The sequence below is a fragment of the Hypanus sabinus genome, chromosome 1, assembly GCF_030144855.1.
Source record: "Hypanus sabinus isolate sHypSab1 chromosome 1, sHypSab1.hap1, whole genome shotgun sequence".
Lineage (NCBI taxonomy): Eukaryota > Metazoa > Chordata > Chondrichthyes > Myliobatiformes > Dasyatidae > Hypanus > Hypanus sabinus.
This window is the reverse complement of record NC_082706.1, coordinates 189511439-189526629: the sequence shown is the minus strand read 5'-3', so window position 1 is coordinate 189526629 and position 15191 is coordinate 189511439. Positions and strand designations below refer to the sequence as shown.

Here is a 15191-nt window from a genome sequence, read left to right as displayed (position 1 = left end):
TTTCCGAGGCCCTAAATATATTCTCCTCACGGATGTGGTCTGGCAATTCAAGTATTTCCAGCTTTTTCTGTTTCTATTTAACTGTTCTTTCGATATTTTGCTATTTCAGTCCCTCTTGTAAAAAGCAACCATACAAAGTATCTGTTCTCCCCACGTTAATCAACTGGCTTGTGTATTTCCAATTACTATTTTATCTTCTTGGAAAATAAGTTTGCATCTATTTTGCATAACTTGATATCCACTTGCATGTATTTTCCCCCCACGCATCCGGAAGACTAACTGTGTGCGGTAGCCGCCACCAGTCTCATTTGCATGAGCAAGGCCGTAGCATTCATGACTTCCACTTAGTCACCAGGAGTTGTTCCATGAAAATACCTCATCTGTGCAGGAGTTTAGAAACATAATTATGACTGTCATGTGGAATATGTACAGCACTGTGCAAAAGTCTTGGGCACATGTATATAAGCTAAAGCAAAAATAAACCTAATTTTGTGATGTATGTGAGTGATTTTGAGCGTGATTTTGATTTGGGTCTCTGTTGTGGACTGAGAGTGGGAAGGGGGAGGGAAATCATGGTTGGAAAATGGGGAAGAGAGAGAGGAGGGAGTGGGAAGCACCAGAGAGACGTTCTGTGATGATCAACAAACTAATTGTTTGGAATCAAATAACCTTGCCTGGTGTTGTGATGGAAAATAACTGGTTCTTTGAGTCTCAACAGTAGAGGCCTGGACACACACAGTTTTAATAATAAGGAATTTATTTACAAGGAGAAGTCGGGTCAACACAAGCAACTACAATACACAGGAAGCGGTGTGGGGACAGGGTATGGTTACACAAACAAAGAACAAGGGAAAAGCACTACAACAGCTATCCCCCTTGACCTTGGATAGCTGCGGCTCCCTTACCAGGACAAACGATAGACCTTCCCGAACATAAATCAATGCACTTACCTCCAATGTGGTGGTCTGTAAGAGAGACCGAGCCAGGGCCAAGTCTCACCTTTTATGGCATGGGGCTGGGTGAGATAATCCAATTAAGGTGACCAATAATTTAGGTGTACATTGATCAGTTGGGAGTGACCAAATGTTGATTGGTATGTGGTGTGTCCTCCGACCAGCCAGGTGGCAGTGCGTCTGTCACGTGGCTGGTATCTCTGCATACACCTGATGTCTCAGGGCTGGGTGTGTCTGCACCTGTACCACTCCCCCATAACCCCCCCCCCACCTTGGCACATCTTTTCTGCCACCTGTCCCACAGCACTCTACCCTTGCCATTCCAAACATCTTTTGCTCCCGCCAAATTTACAAACTCACTCTTTCCCACATTGACAAATACAGTACTGTGCAAAAGTCTTGGGCACCCTAGATATCTGTATGTGTATATATGCCCAAGGTTTTTGTGCAATACTGTACTGTGCATTTACTTCAGGTGACATGCTAATATCCTATCCTCTCCTTTATGCTATAAATCACAGGAGTCACACTGGAGAACAAGGAAGTTCTCTCTGGCCAATGTTTATTCCTTGACCGATACCACAAAACCCATAGTGGCTGTTTGTTAGTTTGCTGTGTTGTGAGATGTGACTGTGTTTGGTTAATCCCACTCTTGCTTTTCATGAAGTTGTAAAATATGTGTAATTTATACCTGAATCAATGAAAATCGATTTCATTGTTCTATAGATAAGAGTAACATTCAAAATGATCACATTTCAGATGTTGAAGTTCGGATTTGCGTTACGTATAACACAATAGCTGACCGTTTGGCCTTCCATGCATATCCTTGTATACATCTAATAGTGAGCTGTCAATTCCTTTCTCACTCTATATAGTTATCCTGTCTCCCTTTAAATGTATCTATATTGTCCATTTCCATTTCACTGTCTGTCCTCTTCTGGAGGGTATTCTGTTTTGAATTCTGTGACTTTCTTTGCCACAATTTTCTCTACAACAGCTGAATCAAAATCTTCCATAATTTTAAAGACCTCGATTGGACAATCCACTTTCTGAGTAAAGAAGCCAAGTCTGTTTATTCTGCATGGTGCACGTATACCATTGCATTTCTTGTGTAATCCTTCTAAATCTATTCTTCATTCGAGTGCCTTAATACATCTCTCATTGGGTGCAATGACAAGAATGAATATACATTATCTACTTTTCATCTAATGATATTCTGTTCTTTTTTTTAAACAAGAATTCCATGTTTTACATAAACACGAGATTCCGCAGATGATGGAAGTCCAAAGTAACACGCACCAACCCTGATGCAGGGTCTCTGCCGGAAACATCGGCTGTTTATTCCTCTCCATAACTGCTGCCTGACCTGCTGAGTTCTTCCAGCATTTGGTGAGTGTTACTCCATATTTTTCGAGAGAGGGAGAGGGAATTTTAATTAATTACCTGGTGAACGAGTCGTCTTTGGGGGTACTGCAAGTGTTTTTATTGACACTTTGCTGAGTGCTCGGTAGAGGGCACCAATGCTTTTTGTTTCGCTGGTTTTGGGGGTGGGGGGGGGCTTTGGGGTTCTAATATTTTAACTGTCATTTATTCTTTGGGGCACTCCTTCAGAATGTATATTGTATACCTTTCTCTGACACTAAATGTACCTATTGATGGAATCCCTGCTCATATTCCATTAAAAATTAAAATATTGGTGTTATACTGTACACATCCACAGTAAATACAAAGAAACACAATAGCATCACTGAAAAACTGTACACAAAGACAAACAACCAATGTGCAGAAAACAACAAAATGTGCAAAGACAAAAAAAAATTCAGAAATATTGAGAACGTGTTTTGTGGAGTCCTTGAAAGTGAGTCTATAGATTGTGAAATCTGTTCAGTATAGGGGTGAGTGAAATTATACTTTCTGGTAAAGAGCCTGGTGTTTGAAGGGTAATATTTTTTCTGGTGGTGTGGGACCTGAGGTTGCTGTGCCTCCATGATGGCTGGAGCGAAAAGAGAACATGGCCTTGTTGGAGGGGATCCTTGATGGATTCTGCTTTCCTGCGACTTCGCCCCTTGTATATGTGCTCGTTGTTGGGAAGGGCTTTCCCTGTGATGACTGGGCTGTATCCACTACTTTTTGTAGGCAATCCTGTTCAAAGATATTGGTGTTTCCATACCAGGCTGCGGTGCAACCAGTCCGTGTACTCTTCACCGTGCAGCTACAGAAGTTTGTCGAAGTTTTAGATGACTTGCTGAATCTTCACATACTTGTAATAAAGTAGAGGCTCTGATATGCTGCCTTTGTAATGACATTTATGTGTTAGTCCCAGGACAGATCCTTTAATATGATAGTGCCAAAGAATTTAAAGTTACTGACCCTCTCCATCCTCTCATAAACCTTTGGTTTCCTACAAGTATCGGCTCTTTGGTCTTGCTGACATTGAGTGAGAAGTTGTTGTTGTGCCACCACTCCAGCCAGATTTTCAGTCTCCCTCCTATATGCTGATTCATCACTACCTTTGATTTGGCCATCAGCAGTGGTGCTTTCAGCTAACTTAAATATGGCATTGGAGCTATACTTAGTCTCACAGTCATAAGTGTAAAACTGGTAGATCAGTGGTCTAAGCACACAGCCTTGCAGTTCACCCGTGCTGACAGTGTTTGTGGAGGAGATATTGTTGCCAGTCCAGACTGACTGGGGCTTGCAAGCGAGGAAATAGAGGATCCAGTTGCACAGGCAGGTATTGAGGCCTAGGTCTTGGAGATTAATTTGAATGGATGATAGTGTTGAATGCAGAGCTGTAGTCAATGAAGAGCATTCTGATGTATATATCTTCATTGTCCAGGTGTGCAGGGTTGAGCAAAAAGCCACTGAAAAGCAACCTGCTGTTGAGCTTTTGTGATGGGAGGCAAACTGAAGTGGATCCATGTAACTCCCCAGGCAGGAGTTGATATATCAGTGCAACCTTTGCACTCTGAACTGTTGTTCACCATGTGGATCACTGGCCACAATTTTGATCCCTTTATTGGAAAAAGAAATTGGTGGCATTGGAGATTCATAAAGTCAATTGTCACACAGTACTAGAGGAACTCAGCAGTCAGGCAGCGTTTATGGAGGGAAACAAACTGTCCTGAAATCCTTCATCAGGACTGGAAAGGGCAGAAGCCAGAACAGGAAGGATGGAGGAGGGAGAGGAGCACAAGCAGGGACATGAGGGGATGGGAGAGGAGGGATGATATGAGAAACTAGGAGCTGATGGGTGGAAGAAGTAAAGAAGAAATTTGATAGGAAAGGACGGTAGACCATGTGATAAAGGGGAATGTGATGGGCAAGTTGAGGGAGGAAAAGAGAAAGGTGAAATGGCCACAACAATGAAGAAAAACAAAGGATGTGGGTATAGGGGAGTGGTTACTGGCTTGATATGAGGTTAAAACATGAAAGAAACTTTGGTAGTAAAAAAAAAAAACCGGACCCATAGATCAAAAAAACAAAAAGTTATAACCCAACTTCATAGGTTAAAACTTAAAATAGAAAGATATCCTCTCTCCGAAAAATCTTCCACATAACACATAGTTCAAGTTGCAGTAGAAGATCGAAATTCTTCAACAAATTTCTTCGCTTCTTCCGGAGTGTTGAAAAATCGTTGACTGTTGTCGTCCAGCACAATTCTAAGCTTCGCTGGATACATTAAAGCTTGTCTAAGTCCAATCGAGTGAATCTCTGCCATCACTGGTTTAAAAGCAATTCTGGCTTTCATTACTTCATAAGAATAGTCCTCAACAATTCGAAATTGAAAGTTTTTGTAGGAAATCATACCTTTTTTACGAGCTAATCGAATTAAAAGCTCTTTCTCACGAGGATAATGAAGGCGAACAATCACTGCTCGTGGTTTATCAGCCACAGCTGAAAACCTCGCAACTCTGTGAGCACGGTCAATAACAGGTTTAGTTTGCAAACCTTCATCACCGAAAATTTCCCATAGTAAATTAGAGAAAAATTCAGTTAAATCACCGGACTCAACTTTTTCGGAAAACCCGATAATACGCAAATTCTGTCTGCGAGATCGATTTTCGAGATCAGAAATTTTAAACTTATGCTGATTTACAACTTTAAGAGTCGATTGTACCTTCTTATCCAACTCCTCAAGTGTACATGCTTTTTCAACAATTAATTTTTCAAGGGTCTCCAACTTATCTTCATGCCGCTGAATATCCGCTGCCTGTGACTGAAACTTAGTATCAAGCGATTTAACAGCTCCTTCAAGTTCAGACATTTTCGTGGTAAAGGTATTTTCCAAACTTGCCATTTTACTTTCCAAACTTGCCATTTTACTTTGCAGCTTGTTATCCAAACCTGTAAGTTTAGTGTCCAGAAGATTAGAAATTGCTTCAATAGATAAAGGCTCCTTAGACGATTTCTTACTTGTAGCCATTTTAAGTTCGGCAAAGTTAGATCAAATATAGTTTTAAAAGAAAAAAAAGTCAATCGAAAATATCAACTCATTTGATTAAATTCGAAAAGATTAGATTAAAGGGTGATTATAGTTAGAAAAGTGAAGAGCGCCTAAAAGGCAGATGTTTACGTCGCCATCTTGAAACTCCACCCCCATGAAAGAAACTTTGGAGTAAAATATAAGCCATGATGTTACTGGATGGCGAGGTTGATACAACAAGCCAAATGACCTGCTTTATTTTTTCATGTGTAGCTCCTTGAACAACAGCTGACGGTGGCTGCTGATGGCATGAACATCCATTTCTGGTATTTTTTTTTCTTTTACCCGTCCCCCTTTCCCATTTTCTTCCATTGCCCACCCTGGACTTTTACTATTTCTCCTTACCTGCCTATCACCTCCCCCTGGTGCCCCTCCTCCTTCCCTTCCCCCATGGTCCAATCTCCTCTCTTATCAAATTCCGTCTTCTCCAGCCCTTTCCCTTTCTCACCAACCTGGCTCAACCTATCACCTTCTAGCTTGTCCTCCTTCCTCTCCTCCCACCCTTTTATTCTGGCACCTTCCCCTTTCCGTTCCAGTCTTCGGCTGAAAACATTGACTGTTTATTCATTTTCATCGATGCTGCCTGACCTGCTGAGTTTCTCTGGCATGTTGTGTGTGTTACCGTAACAGATCAGGGAAAGCCCTTAATCTAATCTATTAAAGTTAAGTTGTGTTTGATAAGCTTAATTGTATATCTCAATAAAGTGGTGGAGAAGAAAGGTATAAAAAATGCGGTGGTTGGTGATTAGATGCAGTTTTTTGAAAGCATCATCTTTATTCAATTATCTTCAATTTTCATGGAACACCTGTAACACCTTGGGAAAGGTTTCACTGCTAATGTAATGGTTTTTCTGTAGAAGCAGTGTTTGGGTTGTGGTTAGAGATAACGAATGTGAGCGGTACAATTGAAGGAGTGTGTTTCCGTGTTGCTTGCCTGACACCGGCATCAGCTGGATCTTTGGTTCAGAGGGAGATGAAAGGGAAGTTGCCGGAGAGAAGAGGTTCCAGGACTCGACCTGGAGGGGGGCCATGATCCGATGAAACCCGGGGAAATCGAAAGGGGAAAACCGTGAGCTCCAACTCGTGCATGTTAGACTGATTCATTAAAATGGCCCCTTTTTTTTTTATTACACACCCAAATGATAGTAAACAGAATTGTCCCAAGATTTCTGTAGCAGAATTCCTTCCATGTTTGATGAACTCTGAAGTATAGCTTGAAATTTGCAAAATGTAGAAAACTGTGGCCAGGATTGTTATTTTGCTTTGTATTGATTAACAAATTACAAACAGTTGTCACACCACAAGCTTTGTAAAACAACAAGCGCATTTGGCTAGGAAAAGAATGATGTCAAAAGAATGTAGTTGGGTCATATTGTTTTCTTACTGTACACATTTTCAACATGTTTTAGAACCATGATTTGTGGCATGGACCCAGGACCTCTTCTATATTTATATGTAAAAGTAGTAGTTTATATATAGTGGTCTAAACTCCAAATGGAGGAGTCCCTTAAAACTTTGCCAGGTTTTACGTTGAAACGGTAAGGAAAGTGGCTTTTAATGTTATAATGAATTAATTCTCTGAACGTGTTGGAACATGTTACTGCTCTATAACAAGTACCAAAGTGAGTGTCTGAATTAAATTTCCTTAATACAGCGCAGTGCAAAAGCTCAGGAACCTAAGACTTTTGCACAGTACGGTAATAATCTAGTGCTGCACTGTACTGCTTGCTGCAAAGCAAAACAAATTTCATGACATGTAAGTGATAAACCTTCACTACAAGATTTTTAAAAAGCCAACAACAGTTGCTGCTCATGAGATGTATAGAAATTCTGCATAGCATTGGGTTATGTGGTGTAGTGTACCTCGATTTTCAGGAGGCTTTTGATAAGGTCCCACATAGGAGATTGGTGGATAAAATCAGAGCTCATGGCATTAGGGGGAAGATATTGACATGGATAGAAAACTGGTTGGCAGATAGAAAGCAAAGGGTAGTGGTGAATGGGTGTTTCTCGGAATGGCAGGTGGTGACTAGTGGGGTGCCACAGGGCTTGGTATTTGGACCACAGCTGTTTACGATTTACATCAACGATTTAGATGAAGGTATTGAGAATAACACCAGCAAGTTTGCTGATGATACTAAGCTGGGTGGCAGTGTGACGTGATGAGGATGTTAGGAAAATTCAGGGTGACTTGGATAGGCTGAGTGAGTGGGCAGATACTTGGCAGATGATGTTTAATGTGAATAAGTGTGGGGTTATCCACTTTGGGAGTAAGAACAGAAAAGCAGATTATTATCAGATTATTATAGAGTTAGCTAAGGGAGAAATACAAAGAGATCTAGGAGTCCTTGTTCATCAGTCACTGAAGATGAATGAGCAAGTGCAGCAGGCAGTGAAGAAGGCTAATGGAATGTTGGCCTTTATTACAAAGGGAATTGAATACAAGAGCAAGGAAATCCTTTTGCATTTGTACAGGGCCCTGGTGATACCACACCTGGAGTATTGTGTACAGTTTTGGTCTCCAGGGTTAAGGAAGGACATCCTGGCTGTAGAGGAAGTGCAGCGTAGATTCACAAGGTTAATTCTTGGGGTGTCCGGACTGTCTTACGCAGAGAGGTTAGAGAGACTGGGCTTGTACACGCTGGAATTAAGGAGATTGAGAGGGGATCTGATTGCAACATATAAGATTATTAAGGGATTGGACAAGATAGAGGCAGGAAATATGTTCCAGATGCTGGGAGAGTCCAGTACCAGAGGGCATGGTTTAAGAATAAGGGGTAGGTCATTTAGGACAGAGTTAAGGAAAAACTTCTTCTCCCAGAGAGTTGTGGGGGTGTGGGATGCACTGTCTCAGAAGGCAGTGGGGGCCAATTCTCTGGATGCTTTCAAGAAGGAGCTGGATAGGTATCTTATGGATAGGGGAATCAAGGGATATGGGGACAAGGCAGGAACCGGGTATTGATAGTAGATGATCAGCCATGATCTCAAAATGGCAGTGCAGGCTCGAAGGGCCGAATGGTCTACTTCTGCACCTATTGTCTATTGTCTATAGTTGCAAATTGGGGCCAGTGTGACTCTTGAGTCAAATTGCTCTTGCATGAAATGTAAGATTATTGATATCCCAGCCTAGAGTTTTGTGAAAGGTGAAACTGGAAGTGAAAGAAGTTGGTGGTGATGTAGTTTGAATTTAAGAGTTTCTGAACTTTACATTTGGTATTTTTAGGCATTTTTAAAGTTACTGATATTTTTGTGTTGCATGATATTTGAAAATTTGTTTTTTTTTTACAATTTGGGTACTCAGCTTTATTTAATATTTAATTTTATTTAATGGGAATTTCAGATTTCTGCAATTCCACCTATTTTCCATGTTAGAGTTTTATCATTTGCTCTGGCTGAAAATTCAGAATGACGGCTTTAAATATATTTTATAATTATGGATGTGCCCAACAGATCATATAAATTTTGGGCCACAGATGCAACATCAAAAGAATAGCAAGGTTGTGTAACCATGCACTATGGAAAACTCTTGTCATTTTAGGCCCCAGATGGAGCCCATGAAATCCCTGACAACTTCTGCTTAAACCCGGTGGTAGTGATAATGTGGCAAGTGACCAGGAAAGTGGTTCAAAATGAAAAATGTGATTGGTGGGGGGTGGGAGTTGGGAAGGTCGAGGAAGACTCTGGGACTTTGAAGTTGCATAAGACATTGGTGAAGCCTAATTTGGAATACTGTGTGCAGTTTTGGTCACATAGTTACAGTAAAGTTGTAAACAAGTTTGAAAGAATAGAGAGAAAATTTACAAGGATATTGCCAGATCTGGAGGACCCGAGTAGGAAGGAAAGATTGAATACATTAGGACTTTAATTCTTGGAGTATAGAAGGCTGAGAGAAGATTTGATAGAGTTATACAAAATTGTGAGGGGTATAGATAGGGTAAATGCGAGCAGGCTTTTTCCACTGATGTTGGGTTAATCAAGAACTAGAGGTCATGGGTTAAGGGTTAAATTCTAAATTTGTGTATATTTACAAAATACAATTAAGTTGGTCAGTAAAACTATTGAAAATCTTTTCTTTGTACTTTTGTCAGTTAAATAAAGGTTCAAGTGAATTAACATATCACAGATTTCTGTTTTTATTGCATTTTGGAAAATATCCCAACTTTTCTAGAAATGGGGTTTGTACGTTGTAGTGGGTTAGAGATCAAATGCACAAGAGATTTTGCAGGTGCTGCAAATATAGAGCAACACACAGAATGCCAGGGGAACTCGGCAGGTATGGAGAGGAATAAACAGTGGATGTAATAGGCCAAGATCCTACACCCAGCCCGGAAAGGAAGGGAGAGGGGCAGGAGTACGGGCTGGCAGGTGATAGGTGAGCCAGTCACAAACATGAGAAAATCTGCAGATGCTGGAAATAAGAGCAACACACACAAAATGCTGGAGGAACTCGGCAGGCCAGGCAGCATCTATGGAAAAGAGTACAGTGGACATTTCGGGTTGACGCCCTTCAGCAGGACTTGAGAAAAAAAAGATGAGTAGAGTCGAAAGCTGGTGGGGGGGGAGGGGAGGGAGAAACACAAAGCGATAGGTGAAACCAGGACGGGGAGGGGTAAAGTAAAGAGCTGGGAGGTTGATTGGAGTGAGTAGGTGCACAGCAAAGTGGTCACCCAATCTTCAGGTCTTACAGGAAGCCGCACCGGACACAGTGTATGACTCGTCTGTTGGGGCACCTACGCTCCATGTGCCAGAAAAATTGGATTCTCCCATTTTAATTACATGTCCCGTTCCCATTCCAATATATCCATCCACGGCCTCCTCCACTGTCACAATGAAGCCACACTCAGGTTGGAGGAACAACACCTTGTATTCCGTCTGGGTAGCCTCCAACCTGATGGCATGAACATCGATTGCTCAAACTTCTGGTAATGTCCCCCCCTTCACAATTTCCTATACTCTTTTTTCCCCTCTCACCTTATCTCCTTGCCCGCTCATCACCTCCCTCTGGTGCTCCCCCCCCCCCTTCTTTCTTCCATGGCCTTCTGTCCTCTCCTATTAGATTTCCGCTCCTCCAGCCCTGTATCTCTTTCACCAATCAACTTCCCAACTCTTTACTTTAACCCTCCCCCTCCCAGTTTCACCTATCACCTGGTGTTTCTCCACCCCCCCCCCCCCACCTTTTAACTCTGCTCCTCATCTTTTTTTCCCTGGTCAAGCTGAAGGGTCTCGGCCCAAATTGTCTATTGTACTGTTTTCCATAGATGCTGTCTGGCCTGCTGAGTTCCTCCAGTACTTTTTGTAGGTGATAGGTAAAACCAGGCGAAGAGGAAGGTGGGTGGTTGGGGAGGGGCAGCGAACTGGGAAGCTGGGAGCTGATAGATGGACGAGGGAAAGGACTGAAGAAGGAGGAATCTGATAGGAGAGGACAGCGAAAGGGAAGGAGGAGGAACACTGAGGGAAGTGATGGGCTGGTGAAGAGAAGGGATAAGAGGGGATCTGGAATGGCAATTGAAAAAGAGGGAAGGAGGGGAGACAAAATGCCCTGGTGTCCATTGTTCATTTATGCTTGCAAATCAAAAGTGAGCTTGGCTACATCAAATTCCCAATAAGTCATGATGGCTATTGACTGATAGGATGAGCAATTTGTGCAAATTATCTTAAATTGGTGATGCTGTATCCATAAAATCTTTTCAAAATTCATCGTGTAAGAAGGGTCGTGTGAGGAGATCATATTTATTGCATCCACTCTTGCCCAGCCCAGTGCTGTCGGTTCAGCTGTTGATTGAACTTACCAGCGGCAACATCAGGTAGTATTTAAGCCAGAGATGATGAATTATCAGAGTATTTCTTCGAGCCCCATTGAAAGCCACAGGGTGACTGAGAGGGTGTAGCTGTTTAAGAGGGAAGACTGCATTTTAGTGATGTCGTACTGTTAATAGGAGCACAAATAGACGCTGGATGTGAACTTCAACTGAAATAATATTGTAATGCTTGTGTGTAGGATTACAATATACTCAGTTACTCTGCTGATTTTGAAAACAGAATTAGTTATAACCTCTGGAAAGAATTCTCTTTCTATATTAATTTGCAGTGAGTAAGAAAAGTGCACACAGGTATTGAAATAGTATGCTATTAATCATTTAATAATTATTTTGTATTGTCAAAATCCTTTCAGATGAACAGTCAAAGCTATTGACATCTTTTCACATTGATTATAAATAATTTCTAATAGGTTAAAACATACAAAGTGATAATATGGACAATGGGAGTAGGCAGTTTAAATGGTTTGGCATGGGCTAGATGGGCCAAAGGGCCTGTTTCTGTTCTATACTTTCCTATGACTCTAAGAATTTTGTCTGCATATGTCAGCTGACAAGTTGGTGCAATAGGCAGGGCTGCAAATAACACAGATGTCTTATTTCTGTTGAGACATTTCAGCTAAGATGAGAAGGATCTATTTAAAACTCCTATGAGATTGTGCCTAATGCTTTGCCCACAAGTCATTTTGCACCACAGAATATCCCGTAAACAGCCAATGAAGCAGATTAACTGAGAGATGGTGATGCAATGGTCAACAAAACACTTCTTGCCTTGAATATGGCTGAGGGATCTTTAGCTACTGTGATATCAACATTGTCTTTCTATGCATAGAATACCCTTGATATACATTCAGTGGTCAGTTCATTGGGTGCGGAGTGGAACTCAACATGGTCTTTTGCTTCTGTGGCCCATCCTCTTCACGATCCAACATGTTGTGAATTCAGGGATGCTCTTCTGCAAACCACTATTGTTAATTTGAGTTACTATCAGCTTGAAACTCTGCCCATTCTCCTCTGATGTCTCCCAAGGCTTTTTCACCCACAGAACTGCCACTCACTTGATTTTTTTTTTGTTTTTTATACCATTCTCTGTAAAAACCTGAGACTGTTGTGTGTGAAAATCCCAGGAGATCAGCAGTTTCTGAGATGTGGAAACCAACCTGTCTGGCACCAGCAATCAATCCACAGTCAAAGTCACTCAGATCACATTCCTTCCCCGTTCTGACGTTTGGTCTGAACAACAACTGAACCTCTTGACCATTTCTGCATGCTTTTATGCATTGAGTTGCTGTCAAAAGATTGGCTGACTAGATATTTGTATTAGCGAGCAGGTGTACAGTACATCGTGGCCACTGAGTGTAGATCAAGAGCAAAAGAAAAAAACTGAAAATATAAAATGGGAATGTAGAGAAATTACTCACCGGGTCAGGTAATATTAATGCTCAATTAAATTATTTTTCAGTCAAAAAATCTAGAAATCAAGGGTGACCTGTGGAGGCCAAATCATTGGGTACAGTATTTAAAGCAGACTTTAATAGGTTCTTGATTAGTAAGGGTGGCAAAGGTTGTGGGGGAAAGGCAGGAAATGGGGTTGGGAGGGATAATAAATCAGCCATGATCAAATGGAGGAGTACACTCGATGGGCCGAGTGGACTAATTCTCCATTGTTTTATGGTTATGGTCTAAAATGAGCTTTAAATTGTAGAGAAGAGGAGAGGTATAGGTTGGGAGAGGAAAAGGGAAGGCAGATAAAAGAAGCAATAGCAGGATAAAAAGGGTGGTATATAGATTGGTAAGCAACTAAAACACCAGCACCCTTGAACAGAAAATCCTACACGAAGTAGTGGATATGGCCCAGTAAAGCCCTCCCCAACATTAGGCATATCTACACGGAGTGCCGTCACAGGAAAGCATCATCCATCATCAAGGCTGCCCTTCAAAGTCTGTGCTCTTTTCTCACTGCTGCCATTTGGAAGAAGGTACAGGAGCCTCAGGACAAACATCCCCAGATTCAGGAACAGTTATTACCCCTCAGCCATCAGGCTCTTGGACGAGTGGGGATAACTTCACTCAACTTCTCTTGCTCCATCACTGAACTGTTGACACAACCGAAGAGCTCACTTTCAAGGACTCTTCATCTGATGTTCTCAATATTTTTTTGCTTTTAAATTGTACTTGAACTCTTTTTCACGCTGGTTTTGTCCTCCCAAAAGCACTTTCATTGATTCTATAATGTTTCTGGGATATACTGTGTATGTGTGGTGAACTACATATACCTGTCTAGACACGCGCCCCCCCCCCCCAGCTGACTGCTCCTGTGGCTCCTCCCACGGACCCCGGTATAAAGGCGATTGGGGACACCACCCTTCCTCAGTCTCCAGGATGTAGTGTGGTGGTCAATTGCTGCTTGTTCTTTCTTCCAGCCAATAAAAGCCTATATCTGGCCTCACATCTCCAAGAGTTATTGATGGTGTATCAATATGCCTGCAAGAAAATGAACCTCAGGATTCTATATAGTGACGTATATGTACTTTGATAATAAATGAAGTAATGTTAAGTCTGGAGGAGCTGTTAATAGGTTAATTTGCTTGAAGTGAACAGATGTTTGAGGTGTGTATGGCAAAGGCAGGAAACATTTTTCATTTGAAATTATAGAATTCAATGATCCAGAAATCTGTAATGTTGCTCATCAAAATCCTTGAGCTTCCTATTATGTTCATTTCTCATTTCGAACCAGTATCATTAATATGTTTCTGTTCCCTTGATTGTAGTTTACTGGGCTCTCAACAGTTATCTGTTCCTAAATAGGGGATCAGGTATTGGGTGTCATGTAATGAACCGGAGTTGATTAGGGAATTTAAGTACGAGAACCCTTAGGATGCAGTGATCACAATATGATTGAGTTCAACTTGAAATTTATTAAGGGGAAAGTAAAGTCTGATGTAGCATTATTTTAGTGGAGTAAATGAAATTACAGTGGTATGAAAGAGAAGTTAGCCTAAGTAAATAGGAAGGAGATGCTGACAGGGATGACAGCAGAGCAGCAATGGGGTGAGTTTCTGGGAAAAATTAGGAAGGTGCAGAATAGATGTATTCCAAAAATGAAGAAATACTCAAATGGCAAGATAGTACGGCCATGGCTGACAAAGCTGATGTAAAAGAGAGGGCATATAACAAAGCAAAAATTAGCGGTGAGGCAGAGGATTGGGAAGCTTTTATAAACCTAAAGAAAGCAACTAAAAGAATCATTAGGAGGGAAAAGATGAAATATGAAAGCAAGCTAGCAAAAAATATCAAAGTGCATTGTAAAAGCTTTTTCAAGTATGTTTTGGGAAAAAAAAACAAGAGGTGAGAGTGGACATAGGACCACTGGAAAATGAGGCCGGAGAAATAATAACGGGGGCCAAGGAGATGGCAGATGAACTAAATGAGTATTTTGCATCAACCTTCATTGTGGAAGACACTAGCAGTGTGCCAGATGGTGAAGGGTGTGAGGGAAAAGAAGTGTGCAGTTAATATTACAAGGGATGAGGTGCTTATAGCTGAAAGACCTAAAGGTACATAAGTCGCCCAGATCAGATGAACTGCACCCTAGCATTCTGAAAGAGGTAGTGGTAAAGAATGTGGAAGCATTAGTAATGATCTTTCAAAGGCCTTTTTTCCTTGGAGTGACGGACAATGAGGGGTGACCTGATAGAGGTGTATATGATGATGAGAGGCATTGATCTTGTGGATAGTCAGAGGCTTTTTCCCAGGGCTGAAATAGCTAGTACAAGAGGGCACAGTTTTAAGGTGCTTAGAAGTAGGTACGGAGGAGATCTCAGGGGTAAGTTTTTTACGCAGAGAGTGGGGGTGCGTGGAATGGGCTGCTGGCAACAGTGGTGGAGGCGGATGTGATAGGGTCTTTTAAAAGACTTTTGGACAGGTACCTGGGGC

The 15191-nt window shown here is 41.6% G+C and overlaps 1 protein-coding gene across 1 annotated transcript in view; it reads left to right on the top strand.

The window, feature by feature from the left end:
- pag1 (phosphoprotein membrane anchor with glycosphingolipid microdomains 1) overlaps positions 1-15191 on the top strand; it is a 152457-nt gene that overhangs the window by 25050 nt on the left and 112216 nt on the right. Inside the window, exon 2 of the mRNA XM_059983568.1 lies at positions 2191-2342. The gene's annotated coding sequence lies outside the window, so the exon portion shown is untranslated. The remainder of the gene's footprint in view (positions 1-2190; positions 2343-15191) is intronic.